The sequence below is a fragment of the Pristiophorus japonicus genome, chromosome 3 (assembly GCF_044704955.1).
Source record: "Pristiophorus japonicus isolate sPriJap1 chromosome 3, sPriJap1.hap1, whole genome shotgun sequence".
Classification (NCBI taxonomy): domain Eukaryota; kingdom Metazoa; phylum Chordata; class Chondrichthyes; family Pristiophoridae; genus Pristiophorus; species Pristiophorus japonicus.
Genome location: NC_091979.1, coordinates 327,730,371 through 327,751,070, shown reverse-complemented (window position 1 = coordinate 327,751,070; position 20,700 = coordinate 327,730,371). Strand labels below are relative to the sequence as shown.

The window sequence follows — 20,700 nt, the reverse complement described above, 5'->3', positions numbered from 1 at the left end:
GAACTGCAGAGAGAAATCAGCAAATGGAACAGCATCGTGAGACACTGCACTCTGTTAATATTGAACCACGAATATGAATTATTTAATTTTTTCTAATCATTAATTGAACACGTTTGCATAATGTTTTCACCCGGTTTCGAACCGGGGACCTTTCGCATGTTAGGCGAACGTGAAAACCATTACACTACGGAAACGCTGTGGAAGTAACACTGTTGGGAACATAACCAGAGCTTTAACCTCAACAGCTGGACTACACTTCTGGAGCTTGTGTCACGAGAATAGAATGACGGTGCTGTATTTAGCAAGGTTGTGAGTGTGGCAGGAATTGATCACGTGTTTCTCTGCATTTATACATCGGAACAGGAGTGGCCATTCCTCAGCAAGTGGTTAGAATCTGGATTACACTGCTCTAAAGGGCGGTGGAGTCAGACTCCATCTTATCTTTCAAAACGGAGTTGGATAAGTATCCGAATGTAAAAAATTGCACAGCTGTGGGTAAATGACAGGGGAGTGAGACTTGTTGAGACTTGGCATGGGCTCGACGGGCTGCAACCATTCCCTTATTCTTTGATTCTATAAGTTAGTGGCACATTTAATAGTGTGCATGTCAGCAGAATATTGAAAGGGACATGGATTCACTCGGCACAACGAGAGGCATCTGATTCAGAAGATTCGGGTGCACGAAAATTTGGGTTTAATGACTTTAAAAGCATCATTTTTGTTTTGTGAAGATTCGGTCTGAGAAATGTTTGGGAAAATAATTTTTTGCTGAAAAGGGCTCAGCACTTCATCTTCTTTTTGGCTGTTAGGGCCACACTTCTTTTCGATGGTATTCTTCCAGAATGTATATTTTCTTTGCTGTTTCACAATAACCAGTCCCTTGCACTACAGTCTATCTCACTGTTTCCAACGTCCCATGTACATGTTACCAGCAAGGAACATTTTGAAAAAGACTTCTAAAGCACAGTGTCCAAAATGGTTTATGGATTCAGAGGTAAAGTGCAGAGCACAGATAAGTTATTCAATTAAGGACTCTCCTTCAGTTAACATTTCTTTAGTTGTGCAAATGAAGATCATCAGTCAATTAATGATGTTTTCCCATGAAGGCAGGATAACATTTAATGATTATGCATTTTCTAAGTAAAAGCCCATGTGATTCAGGGCGAAGTGGCAAATTGGATCCAAATTTGGCTCAGAGGCAGGAAGCAAAGGGTAATGTTTGATGGGTGTTTTTGTGACTGGAAGGATGTTTCCAGTGGGGTTCCGCAGTTTTCAGTGCCAGATCCATTGCTATTTACGGTATTTATCAATGATCTAAACTTGAATCTAGGTGTTATAATTACGAAGTTTTCAGGTGTTATTAAAATAGCAGTGCGGTTGATAATGAAGAAGAAAGCTGGAGACTCCAGGAAGATATCAATCAACTGATAAGGGGGTAGAGCAGTGGCAAATGGAATTTAATCCAGAGATGTGAGAGATCGCGCATTTGTGGAGGGCTAACAAGGAAAGGGAATACACATCAACTGGTATGACATTGAGAAGTGTAGAGGAACAAAGGTAACTGGGATTGCTTGTCCACAGATCCCTGAAGGTAGCTGGCCAGTTGGAAAAGTTGGTTAAGAAGTCATATGGAATGGTAGCATTTATTGGCAGAAGCAAGGAACAGAACAGCAAGTGGGTTATGCTAGAACTGTATAAAATTCTGGGTAGGCCACAGCTAGAGTACTTCGTGCAGTTCTGGTCACCGCATTGAAGGAAGAACGTGAATACGCTGGAGAGGGTACAGACGAGATTTACGTAGATGTTGCCGGGAGTGGAGCAACTTTGCTATGAGGACAGATTGGATAGGATGGGTTTGTTTTCCTTGGAACAGAGGAGGCTGATGGGCGACAGCATTGAGGTGTATAAAAATAGGAGGGGCCTAGATATTGTTGATTAATAGGGTCTATTTCACAGAGTGGAGTGGTCAACAACCAGGCTGCATAATTTAAACGTAAGCAGTGTAAGGGTTAAAGGGGATTTGAAGTGAACATTCTGCATGCAGATGTTTGTGGGGGTCTCAAACTCACTGCCTGAAAGTGTGGTGCAGGCAGAAACCCTCACCACATTTAACAAGTTCTTAGATGTGCACATGAAATGCAATAAGGTGCAAGGGTACACGCCTAAAACTGGGCATTTGTTGGCCGGTGCAGATACGATGGGCTTAAATGACTCCTTCCATGCTGTAAACCTCTATGATTATATAATTATCGGTTAGGATTACTTTCATGATGCAAAACATGGCAATCAGATAATTAATGGTGTTTCCAGTGAAGAAGTGTTTGTGCAAGCTGGGGCTCGAACTCAGGAAGCTGAGATGAAGCATCTTATGAGGCTGCTGTTCGGTGTACAGGGAGCGTTGTCTCGAATGGTGACATTTTGCAGCCCAGTGAAGGGCGGTAAAACGCTGTTTGATGCTGCATTCTCCGCTTTCCGCCGGCAGCGGCTGATTGGAGAGTGTGGGAGCGGAAGTTAGGGCTTGTCCCGCCCTCACTCACTCTGGAGCTGGGGAAGAGCGATTAGTCGATGGGTTTGTTTGTGGCTTTAATTTTCTGCTGTGATGCGTGGCGGCGTGGTGGGAACCTTTAATAATCTCTCACAGCTGAACTGAATGCACGGAATGTGCAGCTTTGAGATATGTTTTCTCCACCGTCAGGGCTGGAAACGGGAGGGAGTGAGAGACAGTGTGTAGAATTTGAGTGTGTACAGAACTGTGAAGAGAAATCAGCAAATGGAACAGCAGCGTGAGACACTGCACTCTGTTAATATTGAACCACTGATATGAATGATTTAATTTTATCGAATCATTAATTGAACACGTTTGCATAATGTTTCCGTCCGGTTTCAAACCGGGGACTTTCATGCGTTCGGCGAACGTGATAACCACTACACTACGGAAACGCTGTGCCAGTAATATTGTTGGGAACATAACCAGAGCTTTAACCTCAACAGCTGGACTACACTTCTGGAGCTTGTGTCACGAGAATAGAATGACGGTGCGATATTTAGCAAGGTTGTGAGTGTGGCAGGAATTGATCCCGTGTTTCTCTGCCTTTATACATAGGAACAGGAGTGGCCATTCCTCAGCAAGTGGTTAGAATCTGGAATACACTGCTCTAAAGGGCGGTGGAGTCAGACTCAATCTTATCTTTCAAAACGGAGTTGGATAAGTATCCGAATGAAAGAAATTCCACACCTGTGGGTAAATGACAGGGGAGTGAGACTTGTTGAGAGTTGGCATGGGCTCGACGGGCTGCAACCATTCCCTTATTCTTTGATTTTATAAGTTAGTGGCACATTTAATAGTGTGCATGTCAGCATAATATTGAAAGGGCCATGGATTCAGTCGGCACAACGAGAGGCATCTGATTCAGAAGATTCGGGTGCACGAAAATTCGGGTTTAATGACTTTAAAAGCATCATTTTTGTTTTGTGAAGATTCGGTCAGAGAAATGTTTGGGAAAATAATTTTTTGCTGAGAAGGGCTCAGCACTTCATCTTCTTTTTGGCTGTTAGGGCCACACTTCTTTTCGATGTTATTATTCCAGAATGCATATTTTCTTTGCTGTTTCACAATAACCAGTCCCTTGCACTACAGTCTATCTCACTGTTTCCAACGTCTCATGTACATGTTACCAGCAATGAACATTTTGAAGCAGATTTCTAAAGCACAGTGTCCAAAATGGTTTATGGATTCAGAGGTAAAGTGCAGAGCACAGCTAAGTTATTCAATTAAGGACTCTCCTTCAGTTAACATTTCTTTAGTTGTGCAAATGAAGATCATCAGTCAATTAATGATGTTTTCCTATGAAGGCAGGATAACATTTAATGATTATGCATTTTATAAGTAAAAGCCCATGTGATTCAGGGCGGAGTGGCAAATTGGATCCAAATTTGGCTCAGACAAGGAAGCAAAGGGTAATGTTTGATGGGTGTTTTTGTGACTGGAAAGATGTTTCCAGTGGGGTTCCACAGTTTTCAGTGCCAGATCCATTGCTTTTTATGGTATTTATCAATGATCTAAACTTGAATATAGGTGTTATGATGACGAAGTTTTCAGGTGTTATTAAAATAGGCAGTGGGTTGATAATGAAGAAGAAAGCTGGAGACTCCAGGAAGATATCAATCAACTGATAAGGGGGTAGAGCAGTGGCAAATGGAATTTAATCCAGAGATGTGAGAGATCGCGCATTTGTGGAGGGCTAACAAGGAAAGGGAATACACATCAACTGGTATGACATTGAGAAGTGTAGAGGAACAAAGGTAACTGGGATTGCTTGTCCACAGATCCCTGAAGGTAGCTGGAAAGTTGGAAAAGTTGGTTAAGAAGTCATATGGAATGGTTGCATTTATTGGCAGAAGCAAGGAACAGAACAGCAAGTGGGTTATGCTAGAACTGTATAAAATTCTGGTTAGGCCACAGCTGGAGTACTGCGTGCAGTTCTAGTCACCGCATTGAAGGAAGGACGTGAATACGCTGGAGAGGGTACAGAGGAGATTTACGTAGATGTTGCCGGGAGTGGAGCAACTTTGCTATGAGGACAGATTGGATAGGATGGGTTTGTTTTCCTTGGAACAGAGGAGCCTGATGGGCGACAGCATTGAGGTGTATAAAAATAGGAGGGGCCCAGATATTGTTGAGTAAAAGAGTCTATTTCACATAGTGGAGTGGTCAACAACCAGGCTGCATAATTTAAAAGTAATTAGTGTAAGGGTTAAAGGGGATTTGAAGTGAACATTCTGCATGCAGATGTTTGTGGGGGTCTCAAACTCACTGCCTGAAAGTGTGGTGCAGGCAGAAACCCTCACCACATTTAACAAGTTCTGAGATGTGCACATGAAATGCAATAAGGTGCAGGGGGACACACCTAAAACTGGGCATTTGTTGGCCGGTGCAGATACGATGGGCTTAAATGACTCCTTCCATGCTGTAAACCTCTATGATTATATAATTATCGGTAAGGATTACTTTCATGATGCAACACGTGGCAATCAGATAATTAATGGTGTTTCCAGTGAAGAAGTGTTCGTGCAAGCTGGGGCTCGAAGTCAGGAAGCTGAGATGAAGCATCTTATGAGGCTGCTGTTCGGTGTACGGGGAGCGTTGTCTCGAACGGTGGCATTTTGCAGCTCAGTGAAGGGCGGTAAACCGCTGTTTGATGCTGCATTCTCCGCTTTCCGCCGGCAGCGGCTGATTGGAGAGTGTGGGAGCGGAAGTTAGGGCTTGTCCCGCCCTCACTCACTCTGGAGCTGGGGAAGAGCGATTATTCGATGGGTTTGTTTGTGGCTTTAATTTTCTGTTGTGAAGCGTGGTGGCATGGCAGGATCCTTTAATAATCTCTCACAGCTGACCTGAATGCACGGAATGTGCAGCTTTGAGATATGGTTTCTCCAGCGTCAGGGCTGGAAACGGGAGGGAGTGAGAGACACTGTGTAGAATTTGAGTGTGAACAGAACTGCAGAGAGAAATCAGCAAATGGAACAGCATCGTCAGACACTGTACTCTGTTAATATTGAACCACTAATATGAATGATTTAATTTTATACAATCATTAATTGAACACGTTTGCATAATGTTTCCGCCCGGTTTCGAACCGGGGACCTTTCGCGTGTGAGGCAAACGTGATAACCACTACACTACGGAAACGCTGTGGCAGTAACATTGTTGGGAACATAACCAGAGCTTTAACCTCAACAGCTGGACTACACTTCTGGAGCTTGTGTCACGAGAATCGAATGACGGTGCTATATTAAGCAAGGTTGTGAGTGTGGCAGGCATTGATCACGTGTTTCTCTGCCTTTATACATAGGAACAGGAGTGGCCATTCCTCAGCAAGTGGTTAGAATCTGGAATACACTGCTCTAAAGGGCGGTGGAGTCAGACTCAATCTTATCTTTCAAAACGGAGTTGGATAAATATCCGAATGAAAAAAATTGCACAGCTGTGGGTAAATGACAGGGAGTGAGACTTGTTGAGAGTTGGCATGGGCTCGACGGGCTGCAACCATTCCCTTATTCTTTGATTTTATAAGTTAGTGGCACATTTAATAGTGTGCATGTCAGCAGAATATTGAAAGGGACATGGATTCAGTCGGCACAACGAGAGGCATCTGATTCAGAAGATTCGGGTGCACGAAAATTCGGGTTTAATGACTTTAAAAGCATCATTTTTGTTTTGTGAACATTCGGTCAGAGAAATGTTTGGGAAAATAATTTTTTGCTGAGAAGGGCTCAGCACTTCATCTTCTTTTTGGCTGTTAGGGCCACACTTCTTTTCGATGTTATTATTCCAGAATGCATATTTTCTTTGCTGTTTCACAATAAGCAGTCCCTTGCACTACAGTCTATCTCACTGTTTCGAACGTCTCATGTACATGTTACCAGCAATGAACATTTTGAAGCAGACTTCTAAAGCACAGTGTCCAAAATGGTTTATGGATTCAGAGGTAAAGTGCAGAGCACAGCTAAGTTATTCAATTAAGGACTCCACTTCAGTTAACATTTCTTTAGTTGTGCAAATGAAGATCATCAGTCAATAAATGATGTTTTCCCATGAGGGCAGGATAACATTTAATGATTATGCATTTTCTAAGTAAAAGCACATGCGATTCAGGGCGAAGTGGCAAATTGGATCCAAATTTGGCTCAGAGGCAGGAAGCAAAGTGTAATGTTTGATGGGTGTTTTTGTGACTGGAAGGATGTTTCCAGTGGGGTTCCACAGTTTTCAGTGCCAGATCCATTGCTTTTTATGGTATTTATCAATGAACTAAACTTGAATATAGGTGTTATAATTACGAAGTTTTCAGGTGTTATTAAAATAGGCAGTGTGATTGATAATGAAGAAGAAAGCTGGAGACTCCAGGAAGATATCAATCAACTGATAAGGGGGTAGAGCAGTGGCAAATGGAATTTAATCCAGAGACGTGAGAGATCGCGCATTTGTGGAGGGCTAACAAGGAAAGGGAATACACATCAACTGGTATGACATTGAGAAGTGTAGAGGAACAAAGGTAACTGGGATTGCTTGTCCACAGATCCCTGAAGGTAGCTGGTCAGTTGGAAAAGTTGGTTAAGAAGTCATATGGAATGGTTGCATTTATTGGCAGAAGCAAGGAACAGAACAGCAAGTGGGTTTTGCTAGAACTGTATAAAATTCTGGTTAGGCCACAGCTGGAGTACTGCGTACAGTTCTAGTCACCGCATTGAAGGAAGGACGTGAATACGCTGGAGAGGGTACAGAGGAGATTTACGTAGATGTTGCCGGGAGTGGAGCAACTTTGCTATGAGGACAGATTGGATAGGATGGGTTTGTTTTCCTTGGAACAGAGGAGGCTGATGGGCGACAGCATTAAGGTGTATATAAAAAGGAGGGGCCTAGATATTGTTGATTAAAAGGGTCTATTTCACATAGTGGAGTGGTCAACAACCAGGCTGCATAATTTAAAAGTAATTAGTGTAAGGGTTAAAGGGGATTTGAAGTGAACATTCTGCATGCAGATGTTTGTGGGGGTCTCAAACTCACTGCCTGAAAGTGTGGTGCAGGCAGAAACCCTCACCACATTTAACAAGTTCTGAGATGTGCACATGAAATGCAATAAGGTGCAGGGGGACACACATAAAACTGGACATTTGTTGGCCGGTGCAGATACGATGGGCCTCAATGACTCCTTCCATGCTGTAAACCTCTATGATTATATAATTATCGGTTAGGATTACTTTCATGATGCAAAACGTGGCAATCAGATAATTAATGGTGTTTCCAGTGAAGAAGTGTTCGTGCAAGCTGGGGCTCGAACTCAGGAAGCTGAGATGAAGCATCTTATGAGGCTGCTGTTTGGTGTACGGAGAGCGTTGTCTCGAACGGTGGCATTTTGCAGCCATGTGAAGGGCGGCAAACCGTTGTTTGATGCTGCATTCTCCGCTTTCCGCCGGCAGCGGCTGATTGGAGAGTGTGGGAGCGGAAGTTAGGGCTTGTCTCGCCCTCACTCACTCTGGAGCTGTGGAAGAGCGATTAGTCGATGGGTTTGTTTGTGGCTTTAATTTTCTGTTGTGAAGCGTGGTGGCGTGGCAGGATCCTTTAATAATCTCTCACAGCTGACCTGAATGCACGGAATGTGCAGCTTTGAGATATGGTTTCTCCAGCGTCAGGGCTGGAAACGGGAGGGAGTGAGAGACACTGTGTAGAATTTGAGTGTGAACAGAACTGCAGAGAGAAATCAGCAAATGGACCAGCATCGTGAGACACTGCACTGTGTTAATATTGCACCACAAATATGAATGATTTAATTTTATCTAATCATTAATTGAACACGTTTGCATAATGTTTCCGCCCGGTTTCGAACCAGGGACCTTTCGCGTGTGAGGCGAACGTGATAACCACTACACTACGGAAACGCTGTGCCAGTAACGTTGTTGGGAACATAACCAGAGCTTTAACCTCAACAGCTGGACTACACTTCTCGAGCTTGTGTCACGAGAATAGAATGACGGTGCTATATTTCGCAAGGTTGTGAGTGAGGCAGGAATTGATCCCGTGTTTCTCTGCCTTTATACATAGGAACAGGAGTGGCCATTCCTCAGCAAGTAGTTAGAATCTGGAATACATTGCTCTAAAGGGCGGTGGAGTCAGACTCAATCTTATCTTTCAAAACGGAGCTGGATAAGTATCCGAATGAAAAAAATTGCACAGCTGTGTGTAAATGACAGGGGCGTGAGATTTGTTGAGAGTTGGCATGGGCTCGACGGGCTGCATCCATTCCCTTATTCTTTGATTCTATAAGTTAGTGGCACATTTAATAGTGTGCATGTCAGCAGAATATTGAAAGGGACATGGATTCAGTCGGCACAACGAGAGGCATCTGATTCAGAAGATTCGGGTGCACGAAAATTCGGGTTTAATGACTTTAAAAGCATCATTTTTGTTTTGTGAAGATTCGGTCAGAGAAATGTTTGGGAAAAGAATTTTTTGCTGAAAGGGGCTCAGCACTTCATCTTCTTTTTGGCTGTTCGGGTCACACTTCTTTTCGATGGTATTCTTCCAGAATGTATATTTTCTTTGCTGTTTCACAATAACCAGTCCCTTGCACTACAGTCTATCTCACTGTTTCCAACGTCTCATGTACATGTTACCAGCAATGAACATTTTGAAGCAGACTTCTAAAGCACAGTGTCCAAAATGGTTTATGGATTCAGAGGTAAAGTGCAGAGCACAGCTAAGTTATTCAATTAAGGACTCTCCTTCGGTTAACATTTCTTTAGTTGTGCAAATGAAGATCATCAGTCAATTAATGATGTTTTCCCATGAAGGCAGGATAACATTTAATGATTATGCATTTTCTAAGTAAAAGCCCATGTGATTCAGGGCGAAGTGGCATATTGGATCCAAATTTGGCTCAGAGGCAGGAAGCAAAGGGTAATGTTTGATGGGTGTTTTTGTGACTGGAAGTATGTTTCCAGTGGGGTTCCGCAGTTTTCAGTGCCAGATCCATTGCTTTTTATGGTATTTATCAATGATCTAAACTTGAATATAGGTGTTATGATGACGAAGTTTTCAGGTGTTATTAAAATAGGCAGTGGGTTGATAATGAAGAAGAAAGCTGGAGACTCCAGGAAGATATCAATCAACTGATAAGGGGGTAGAGCAGTGGCAAATGGAATTTAATCCAGAGATGTGAGAGATCGCGCATTTGTGGAGGGCTAACAAGGAAAGGGAATACACATCAACTGGTATGACATTGAGAAGTGTAGAGGAACAAAGGTAACTGGGATTGCTTGTCCACAGATCCCTGAAGGTAGCTGGAAAGTTGGAAAAGTTGGTTAAGAAGGTCATATGGAATGGTTGCATTTATTGGCAGAAGCAAGGAACAGAACAGCAAGTGGGTTATGCTAGAACTGTATAAAATTCTGGTTAGGCCACAGCTGGAGTACTGCGTGCAGTTCTAGTCACCGCATTGAAGGAAGGACGTGAATACGCTGGAGAGGGTACAGAGGAGATTTACGTAGATGTTGCCGGGAGTGGAGCAACTTTGCTATGAGGACAGATTGGATAGGATGGGTTTGTTTTCCTTGGAACAGAGGAGCCTGATGGGCGACAGCATTGAGGTGTATAAAAATAGGAGGGGCCTAGATATTGTTGAGTAAAAGGGTCTATTTCACATAGTGGAGTGGTCAACAACCAGGCTGCATAATTTAAAAGTAATTAGTGTAAGGGTTAAAGTGAATTTGAAGTGTACATTCTGCATGCAGATGTTTGTGGGGGTCTCAAACTCACTGCCTGAAAGTGTGGTGCAGGCAGAAACCCTCACCACATTTAACAAGTTCTGAGATGTGCACATGAAATGCAATAAGGTGCAGGGGGACACACCTAAAAGTGGGCATTTGTTGGCCGGTGCAGATACGATGGGCTTAAATGACTCCTTCCATGCTGTAAACCTCTATGATTATATAATTATCGGTAAGGATTACTTTCATGATGCAAAACGTGGCAATCAGATAATTAATGGTGTTTCCAGTGAAGAAGTGTTCGTGCAAGCTGGGGCTCGAAGTCAGGAAGCTGAGATGAAGCATCTTATGAGGCTGCTGTTCGGTGTACGGGGAGCGTTGTCTCGAACGGTGGCATTTTGCAGCCCAGTGAAGGGCGGTAAACCGCTGTTTGATGCTGCATTCTCGGCTTTCCGCCGGCAGCGGTTGATTGGAGAGTGTGGGAGCGGAAGTTAGGGCTTGTCCCGCCCTCACTCACTCTGGAGCTGGGGAAGAGCGATTAGTCGATTGGTTTGTTTGTGGCTTTAATTTTCTGTTGTGAAGCGTGGTGGCGTGGCAGGATCCTTTAATAATCTCTCACAGCTGACCTGAATGCACGGAATGTGCAGCTTTGAGATATGGTTTCTCCAGCGTCAGGGCTGGAAACGGGAGGGAGTGAGAGACACTGTGTAGAATTTGAGTGTGAACAGAACTGCAGAGAGAAATCAGCAAATGGAACAGCATCGTGAGACACTGTACTCTGTTAATATTGAACCACTAATATGAATGATTTAATTTTATACAATCATTAATTGAACACGTTTGCATAATGTTTCCGCCCGGTTTCGAACCGGGGACCTTTCGCGTGTGAGGCAAACGTGATAACCACTACACTACAGAAACGCTGTGCCAGTAACATTGTTGGGAACATAACCAGAGCTTTAACCTCAACAGCTGGACGACACTTCTGGAGCTTGTGTCACGAGAATAGAATGACGGTGCTATATTTAGCAAGGTTGTGAGTGTGGCAGGCATTGATCCCGTGTTTCTCTGCCTTTATACATAGGAACAGGAGTGGCCATTCCTCAGCAAGTGGTTAGAATCTGGAATACACTGCTCCAAAGGGCGGTGGAGTCAGACTCAATCTTATCTTTCAAAACGGAGTTGGATAAATATCCGAATGAAAAAAATTGCACAGCTGTGGGTAAATGACAGGGGAGTGAGACTTGTTGAGAGTTGGCATGGGCTCGACGGGCTGCAACCATTCCCTTATTCTTCGATTTTATAAGTTAGTGGCACATTTAATAGTGTGCATGTCAGCAGAATATTGAAAGGGACATGGATTCAGTCGGCACAACGAGAGGCATCTGATTCAGAAGATTCGGGTGCACGAAAATTCGTGTTTAATGACTTTAAAAGCATCATTTTTGTTTTGTGAAGATTCGGTCAGAGAAATGTTTGGGAAAATAATTTTTTGCTGAGAAGGGCTCAGCACTTCATCTTCTTTTTGGCTGTTAGGGCCACACTTCTTTTCGATGTTATTATTCCAGAATGCATATTTTCTTTGCTGTTTCACAATAAGCAGTCCCTTGCACTACAGACTATCTCACTGTTTCGAACGTCTCATGTACATGTTACCAGCAATGAACATTTTGAAGCAGACTTCTAAAGCACAGTGTCCAAAATGGTTTATGGATTCAGAGGTAAAGTGCAGAGCACAGCTAAGTTATTCAATTAAGGACTCCACTTCAGTTAACATTTCTTTAGTTGTGCAAATGAAGATCATCAGTCAATAATTGATGTTTTCCCATGAAGGCAGGATAACATTTAATGATTATGCATTTTCTAACTAAAAGCACATGCGATTCAGGGCGAAGTGGCAAATTGGATCCAAATTTGGTTCAGAGGCAGGAAGCAAAGGGTAATGTTTGATGGGTGTTTTTGTGACTGGAAGGATGTTTCCAGTGGGGTTCCACAGTTTTCAGTGCCAGATCCATTGCTTTTTATGGTATTTATCAATGAACTAAACTTGAATATAGGTGTTATAATTACGAAGTTTTCAGGTGTTATTAAAATAGGCAGTGTGATTGATAATGAAGAAGAAAGCTGGAGACTCCAGGAAGATATCAATCAACTGATAAGGGGGTAGAGCAGTGGCAAATGGAATTTAATCCAGAGATGTGACAGATCGCGCATTTGTGGAGGGCTAACAAGGAAAGGGAATACACATCAACTGGTATGACATTGAGAAGTGTAGAGGAACAAAGGTAACTGGGATTGCTTGTCCACAGATCCCTGAAGGTAGCTGGTCAGTTGGAAAAGTTGGTTAAGAAGTCATCTGGAATGGTTGCATTTATTGGCAGAAGCAAGGAACAGAACAGCAAGTGGGTTTTGCTAGAACTGTATAAAATTCTGGTTAGGCCACAGCTGGAGTACTGCGTGCAGTTCTAGTCACCGCATTGAAGGAAGGACGTGAATACGCTGGAGAGGGTACAGAGGAGATTTACGTAGATGTTGCCGGGAGTGGAGCAACTTTGCTATGAGGACAGATTGGATAGGATGGGTTTGTTTTCCTTGGAACTGAGAAGGCTGATGGGCGACAGCATTAAGGTGTATATAAAAAGGAGGGGCCTAGATATTGTTGATTAAAAGGGTCTATTTCACATAGTGGAGTGGTCAACAACCAGGCTGCATAATTTAAAAGTAATTAGTGTAAGGGTTAAAGGGGATTTGAAGTGAACATTCTGCATGCAGATGTTTGTGGGGGTCTCAAACTCACTGCCTGAAAGTGTGGTGCAGGCAGAAACCCTCACCACATTTAACAAGTTCTGAGATGTGCACATGAAATGCAATAAGGTGCAGGGGGACACACCTAAAACTGGACATTTGTTGGCCGGTGCAGATACGATGGGCTTAAATGACTCCTTCCATGCTGTAAACCTCTATGATTATATAATTATCGCTTAGGATTACTTTCATGATGCAAAACGTGGCAATCAGATAATTAATGGTGTTTGCAGTGAAGAAGTGTTCGTGCAAGCTGGGGCTCGAACTCAGGAAGCTGAGATGAAGCATCTTATGAGGCTGCTGTTTGGTGTACGGGGAGCGTTGTCTCGAACGGTGGCATTTTGCAGCCCAGTGAAGGGCGGTAAACCGCTGTTTGATGCTGCATTCTCCGCTTTCCGCCGGCAGCGGCTGATTGGAGAGTGTGGGAGAGGAAGTTTGGGCTTGTCCCGCCCTCACTCACTCTGGAGCTGGGGAAGAGCGATTAGTCGATGGGTTTGTTTGTGGCTTTAATTTTCTGTTGTGAAGCGTGGTGGCGTGGCAGGATCCTTTAATAATCTCTCACAGCTGAACTGAATGCACGGAATGTGCAGCTTTGAGATATGGTTTCTCCAGCGTCAGGGCTGGAAACGGGAGGGAGTGAGAGACACTGTGTAGAATTTGAGTGTGAACAGAACTGCAGAGAGAAATCAGCAAATGGACCAGCATCGTGAGACACTGCACTGTGTTAATATTGAACCACAAATATGAATGATTTAATTTTATCTAATCATTAATTGAACACGTTTGCATAATGTTTACGCCCAGTTTCGAACCGGGAACCTTTCGCGTGTGAGGCGAACGTGATAACCACTACACTACGGAAATGCTGTGCCAGTAACGTTGTTGGGAACATAACCAGAGCTTTAACCTCAACAGCTGGACTACACTTCTCGAGCTTGTGTCACGAGAATAGAATGACGGTGCTATATTTCGCAAGGTTGTGAGTGAGGCAGGAATTGATCCCGTGTTTCTCTGCCTTTATACATAGTAACAGGAGTGGCCATTCCTCAGCAAGTAGTTAGAATCTGGAATACATTGCTCTAAAGGGCGGTGGAGTCAGACTCAATCTTATCTTTCAAAACGGAGCTGGACAAGTATCCGAATGAAAAAAATTGCACAGCTGTGGGTAAGTGACAGGGGAGTGAGACATGTTGAGAGTTGGCATGGGCTCGACTGGCTGGAACCATTCCCTTATTCTTTGATTCTATAAGTTAGTGGCACATTTAATAGTGTGCATGTCAGCAGAATATTGAAAGGGACATGGATTCAGTCGGCACAACGAGAGGCATCTGATTCAGAAGATTCGGGTGCACGAAAATTCGGGTTTAATGACTTTAAAAGCATCATTTTGGTTTTGTGAAGATTCGGTCAGAGAAATGTTTGGGAAAATAATTTTTTGCTGAAAAGGGCTCAGCACTTCATCTTCTTTTTGGCTGTTAGGGTCACACTTCTTTTCGATGGTATTCTTCCAGAATGTATATTTTCTTTGCTGTTTCACAATAACCAGTCCCTTGCACTACAGTCTATCTCACTGTTTCCAACGTCTCATGTACATGTTACCAGCAATGAACATTTTGAAGCAGACTTCTAAAGCACAGTGTCCAAAATGGTTTATGGATTCAGAGGTAAAGTGCAGAGCACAGCTAAGTTATTCAATTAAGGACTCTCCTTCAGTTAACATTTCTTTAGTTGTGCAAATGAAGATCATCAGTCAATTAATGATGTTTTCCCATGAAGGCAGGATAACATTTAATGATTATGCATTTTCTAAGTAAATGCCCATGTGATTCAGGGCGAAGTGGCATATTGGAACCAAATTTGGCTCAGAGGCAGGAAGCAAAGGGTAATGTTTGATGGGTGTTTTTGTGACTGGAAGTATGTTTCCAGTGGGGTTCCGCAGTTTTCAGTGCCAGATCCATTGATTTTTATGGTATTTATCAATGATCTAAACTTGAATATAGGTGTTATGATGACGAAGTTTTCAGGTGTTATTAAAATAGGCAGTGGGTTGATAATGAAGAAGAAAGCTGGAGACTCCAGGAAGATATCAATCAACTGATAAGGGGGTAGAGCAGTGGCAAATGGAATTTAATCCAGAGATGTGACAGATCGCGCATTTGTGGAGGGCTAACAAGGAAAGGGAATACACATCAACTGGTATGACATTGAGAAGTGTAGAGGAACAAAGGTAACTGGGATTGCTTGTCCACAGATCCCTGAAGGTAGCTGGTCAGTTGGAAAAGTTGGTTAAGAAGTTATATGGAATGGTTGCATTTATTGGCAGAAGCAAGGAACAGAACAGCAAGTGGGTTTTGCTAGAACTGTATAAAATTCTGGTTAGGCCACAGCTGGAGTACTGCGTGCAGTTCTAGTCACCGCATTGAAGGAAGGACGTGAATACGCTGGAGAGGGTACAGAGGAAATTTACGTAGATGTTGCCGGGAGTGGAGCAACTTTGCTATGAGAACAGATTGGATAGGATGGGTTTGTTTTCCTTGGAACAGAGGAGGCTGATGGGCGACAGCATTAAGGTGTATATAAAAAGGAGGGGCCTATATATTGTTGATTAAAAGGGTCTATTTCACATAGTGGAGTGGTCAACAACCAGGCTGCATAATTTCAAAGTAATTAGTGTAAGGGTTAAAGGGGATTTGAAGTGAACATTCTGCATGCAGATGTTTGTGGGGGTCTCAAACTCACTGCCTGAAAGTGTGGTGCAGGCAGAAACCCTCACCACATTTAACAAGTTCTGAGATGTGCACATGAAATGCAATAAGATGCAGGGGGACACATCTAAAACTGGACATTTGTTGGCCGGTGCAGATACGATGGGCTTAAATGACTCCTTCCATGCTGTAAACCTCTATGATTATATAATTATCGGTTAGGATTACTTTCATGATGCAAAACGTGGCAATCAGATAATTAATGGTGTTTCCAGTGAAGAAGTGTTCGTGCAAGCTGGGGCTCGAACTCAGCAAGCTGATATGAAGCATCTTATGGTGTACGGGGAGCGTTGTCTCGAACGGTGGCATTTTGCAGCCCAGTGAAGGGCGGTAAACCGCTGTTTGATGCTGCATTCTCCGCTTTCTGCCGGCAGCGGCTGATTGGAGAGTGTGGGAGCGGAAGTTAGGGCTTGTCCCGCCCTCACTCACTCTGGAGCTGGGGAAGAGCGATTAGTCGATGGGTTTGTTTGTGGCTTTAATTTTCTGTTGTGAAGCGTGGTGGCGTGGCAGGATCCTTTAATAATCTCTCACAGCTGACCTGAATGCACGGAATGTGCAGCTTTGAGATATGGTTTCTCCAGCGTCAGGGCTGGAAACGGGAGGGAGTGAGAGACACTGTGTAGAATTTGAGTGTGAACAGAACTGCAGAGAGAAATCAGCAAATGGACCAGCATCGTGAGACACTGCACTGTGTTAATATTGAACCACAAATATGAATGATTTAATTTTATCTAATCATTAATTGAACACGTTTGCATAATGTTTACGCCCGGTTTCGAACCGGGAACCTTTCGCGTGTGAGGCGAACGTGATAACCACTACACTACGGAAATGCTGTGCCAGTAACGTTGTTGGGAACATAACCAGAGCTTTAACCTCAACAGCTGGACTACACTTCTCGAGCTTGTGTCACGAGAATAGAATGACGGTGCTATATTTCGCAAGGTTGTGAGTGAGGCAGGAATTGATCCCGTGTTTCTCTGCCTTTATACATAGTAACAGGAGTGGCCATTCCTCAGCAAGTAGTTAGAATCTGGAATACATTGCTCTAAAGGGCGGTGGAGTCAGACTCAATCTTATCTTTCAAAACGGAGCTGGACAAGTATCCGAATGAAAAAAATTGCACAGCTGTGGGTAAGTGACAGGGGAGTGAGACATGTTGAGAGTTGGCATGGGCTCGACTGGCTGGAACCATTCCCTTATTCTTTGATTCTATAAGTTAGTGGCACATTTAATAGTGTGCATGTCAGCAGAATATTGAAAGGGACATGGATTCAGTCGGCACAACGAGAGGCATCTGATTCAGAAGATTCGGGTGCACGAAAATTCGGGTTTAATGACTTTAAAAGCATCATTTTGGTTTTGTGAAGATTCGGCCAGAGAAATGTTTGGGAAAATAATTTTTTGCTGAAAAGGGCTCAGCACTTCATCTTCTTTTTGGCTGTTAGGGTCACACTTCTTTTCGATGGTATTCTTCCAGAATGTATATTTTCTTTGCTGTTTCACAATAACCAGTCCCTTGCACTACAGTCTATCTCACTGTTTCCAACGTCTCATGTACATGTTACCAGCAATGAACATTTTGAAGCAGACTTCTAAAGCACAGTGTCCAAAATGGTTTATGGATTCAGAGGTAAAGTGCAGAGCACAGCTAAGTTATTCAATTAAGGACTCTCCTTCAGTTAACATTTCTTTAGTTGTGCAAATGAAGATCATCAGTCAATTAATGATGTTTTCCCATGAAGGCAGGATAACATTTAATGATTATGCATTTTCTAAGTAAATGCCCATGTGATTCAGGGCGAAGTGGCATATTGGAACCAAATTTGGCTCAGAGGCAGGAAGCAAAGGGTAATGTTTGATGGGTGTTTTTGTGACTGGAAGTATGTTTCCAGTGGGGTTCCGCAGTTTTCAGTGCCAGATCCATTGATTTTTATGGTATTTATCAATGATCTAAACTTGAATATAGGTGTTATGATGACGAAGTTTTCAGGTGTTATTAAAATAGGCAGTGGGTTGATAATGAAGAAGAAAGCTGGAGACTCCAGGAAGATATCAATCAACTGATAAGGGGGTAGAGCAGTGGCAAATGGAATTTAATCCAGAGATGTGAGAGATCGCGCATTTGTGGAGGGCTAACAAGGAAAGGGAATACACATCAACTGGTATGACATTGAGAAGTGTAGAGGAACAAAGGTAACTGGGATTGCTTGTCCACAGATCCCTGACGGTAGCTGGTCAGTTGGAAAAGTTGGTTAAGAAGTTATATGGAATGGTTGCATTTATTGGCAGAAGCAAGGAACAGAACAGCAAGTGGGTTTTGCTAGAACTGTATAAAATTCTGGTTAGGCCACAGCTGGAGTACTGCGTGCAGTTCTAGTCACCGCATTGAAGGAAGGACGTGAATACGCTGGAGAGGGTACAGAGGAAATTTACGTAGATGTTGCCGGTAGTGGAGCAACTTTGCTATGAGAACAGATTGGATAGGATGGGTTTGTTTTCCTTGGAACAGAGGAGGCTGATGGGCGACAGCATTAAGGTGTATATAAAAAGGAGGGGCCTAGATATTGTTGATTAAAAGGGTCTATTTCACATAGTGGAGTGGTCAACAACCAGGCTGCATAATTTCAAAGTAATTAGTGTAAGGGTTAAAGGGGATTTGAAGTGAACATTCTGCATGCAGATGTTTGTGGGGGTCTCAAACTCACTGCCTGAAAGTGTGGTGCAGGCAGAAACCCTCACCACATTTAACAAGTTCTGAGATGTGCACATGAAATGCAATAAGATGCAGGGGGACACATCTAAAACTGGACATTTGTTGGCCGGTGCAGATACGATGGGCTTAAATGACTCCTTCCATGCTGTAAACCTCTATGATTATATAATTATCGGTTAGGATTACTTTCATGATGCAAAACGTGGCAATCAGATAATTAATGGTGTTTCCAGTGAAGAAGTGTTCGTGCAAGCTGGGGCTCGAACTCAGGAAGCTGATATGAAGCATCTTATGAGGCTGCTGTTTGGTGTACGGGGAGCGTTGTCTCGAACGGTGGCATTTTGCAGCCCAGTGAAGGGGGGTAAACCGCTGTTTGATGCTGCATTCTCCGCTTTCCGCCGGCAGCGGCTGATTGGAGAGTGTGGGAGCGGAAGTTAGGGCTTGTCCCGCCCTCACTCACTCTGGAGCTGGGGAAGAGCGATTAGTCGATGGGTTTGTTTGTGGCTTTAATTTTCTGTTGTGAAGCGTGGTGGCGTGGCAGGATCCTTTAATAATCTCTCACAGCTGACCTGAATGCACGGAATGTGCAGCTTTGAGATATGGTTTCTCCAGCGTCAGGGCTGGAAACGGGAGGGAGTGAGAGACACTGTGTAGAATTTGAGTGTGAACAGAACTGCAGAGAGAAATCAGCAAATGGACCAGCATCGTGAGACACTGCACTCTGTTAATATTGAACCACGATTATGAATGATTTAATTTTATCTAATCATTAATAGAACACGTTTGCATAATGTTTCCACCCGGTTTCGAACCGGGGACCTTTCGCGTGTGAGGCGAACGTGATAACCACTACACTACTGAAACGCTGTGCCAGTAACGTTGTTGGGAACATAACCAGAGCTTTAACCTCAACAGCTGGACTGCACTTCTCGAGCTTGTGCCACGAGAATAGAATGACGGTGCTATATTTCGCAAGGTTGTGAGTGAGGCAGGAATTGATCCCGTGTTTCTCTGCCTTTATACATAGGAACAGGAGTGGCCATTCCTCAGCAAGTGGTTAGAATCTGGAATACACTTCTCTAAAGGGCGGTGGAGTCAGACTCAATCTTATCTTTCAAAACAGATTTGGATAAGTATCCGAATGAAAAAAATTGCACAGCTGTGGGTAAGTGACAGGGGAGTGAGACATGTTGAGAGTTGGCATGGGCTCGACGGGCTGCAACCATTCCCTTATTCTTTGATTCTAGAAGTTAGTGGCACATTTAATAGTGTGCATGTCAGCAGAATATTGAAATGGACATGGATTCAGTCGGCACAACGAGATACATCTGATTCAGAAGATTCGGGTGCACGAAAATTCGGGTTTAATGACTTTAAAAGCATCATTTTGGTTTTGTGAAGATTCGGTCAGAGAAATGTTTGGGAAAATAATTTTTTGCTGAAAAGGGCTCAGCACTTCATCTTCTTTTTGGCTGTTAGGGTCACACTTCTTTTCGATGGTATTCTTCCAGAATGTATATTTTCTTTGCTGTTTCACAATAACCAGTCCCTTGCACTACAGTCTATCTCACTGTTTCCAACGTCTCATGTACATGTTACCAGCAATGAACATTTTGAAGCAGACTTCTAAAGCACAGTGTCCAAAATGGTTTATGGATTCAGAGGTAAAGTGCAGAGCACAGCTAAGTTATTCAATTAAGGACTCTCCTTCATTTAACATTTCTTTAGTTGTGCAAATGAAGATCATCAGTCAATTAATGATGTTTTCCCATGAAGGCAGGATAACATTTAATGATTATGCATTTTCTAAGTAAAAGCCCATGTGATTCAGGGGGAGTGGCATATTGGATCCAAATTTGGCTCAGAGGCAGGAAGCAAAGGGTAATGTTTGATGGGTGTTTTTGTGACTGGATGGATGTTTCCAGTGGGGTTCCACAGTTTTCAGTGCCAGATCCATTGCTTTTTATGGTATTTATCAATGAACTAAACTTGAATATAGCTGTTATGATTACGAAGTTTTCAGGTGTTATTAAAATAGGCAGTGTGATTGATAATGAAGAAGAAAGCTGGAGACTCCAGGAAGATATCAATCAACTGATAAGGGGGTAGAGCAGTGGCAAATGGAATTTAATCCAGAGATGTGAGAGATCGCGC

The 20,700-nt window shown here is 43.2% G+C and overlaps 6 non-coding genes across 6 annotated transcripts; all 6 read right to left on the bottom strand.

Annotated features, from left to right (window-relative positions):
* Positions 1–121: 121 nt before the first annotated feature.
* Positions 122–194, bottom strand: trnav-aac (transfer RNA valine (anticodon AAC)). Its single transcript has one exon. It is a non-coding gene; the product is annotated as a tRNA-Val (tRNA).
* Positions 195–5,613: 5,419 nt separating this feature from the next.
* Positions 5,614–5,686, bottom strand: trnav-cac (transfer RNA valine (anticodon CAC)). Its single transcript has one exon. It is a non-coding gene; the product is annotated as a tRNA-Val (tRNA).
* A 2,674-nt stretch (positions 5,687–8,360) lies between these two features.
* On the bottom strand, positions 8,361–8,433 carry trnav-cac (transfer RNA valine (anticodon CAC)). The gene has a single exon. It is a non-coding gene; the product is annotated as a tRNA-Val (tRNA).
* Positions 8,434–11,108: 2,675 nt separating this feature from the next.
* Positions 11,109–11,181, bottom strand: trnav-cac (transfer RNA valine (anticodon CAC)). The gene has a single exon. It is a non-coding gene; the product is annotated as a tRNA-Val (tRNA).
* Positions 11,182–16,590: 5,409 nt separating this feature from the next.
* Positions 16,591–16,663, bottom strand: trnav-cac (transfer RNA valine (anticodon CAC)). Its single transcript has one exon. It is a non-coding gene; the product is annotated as a tRNA-Val (tRNA).
* Positions 16,664–19,337: 2,674 nt separating this feature from the next.
* trnav-cac (transfer RNA valine (anticodon CAC)) lies at positions 19,338–19,410 on the bottom strand. The gene has a single exon. It is a non-coding gene; the product is annotated as a tRNA-Val (tRNA).
* Positions 19,411–20,700: the final 1,290 nt, after the last annotated feature.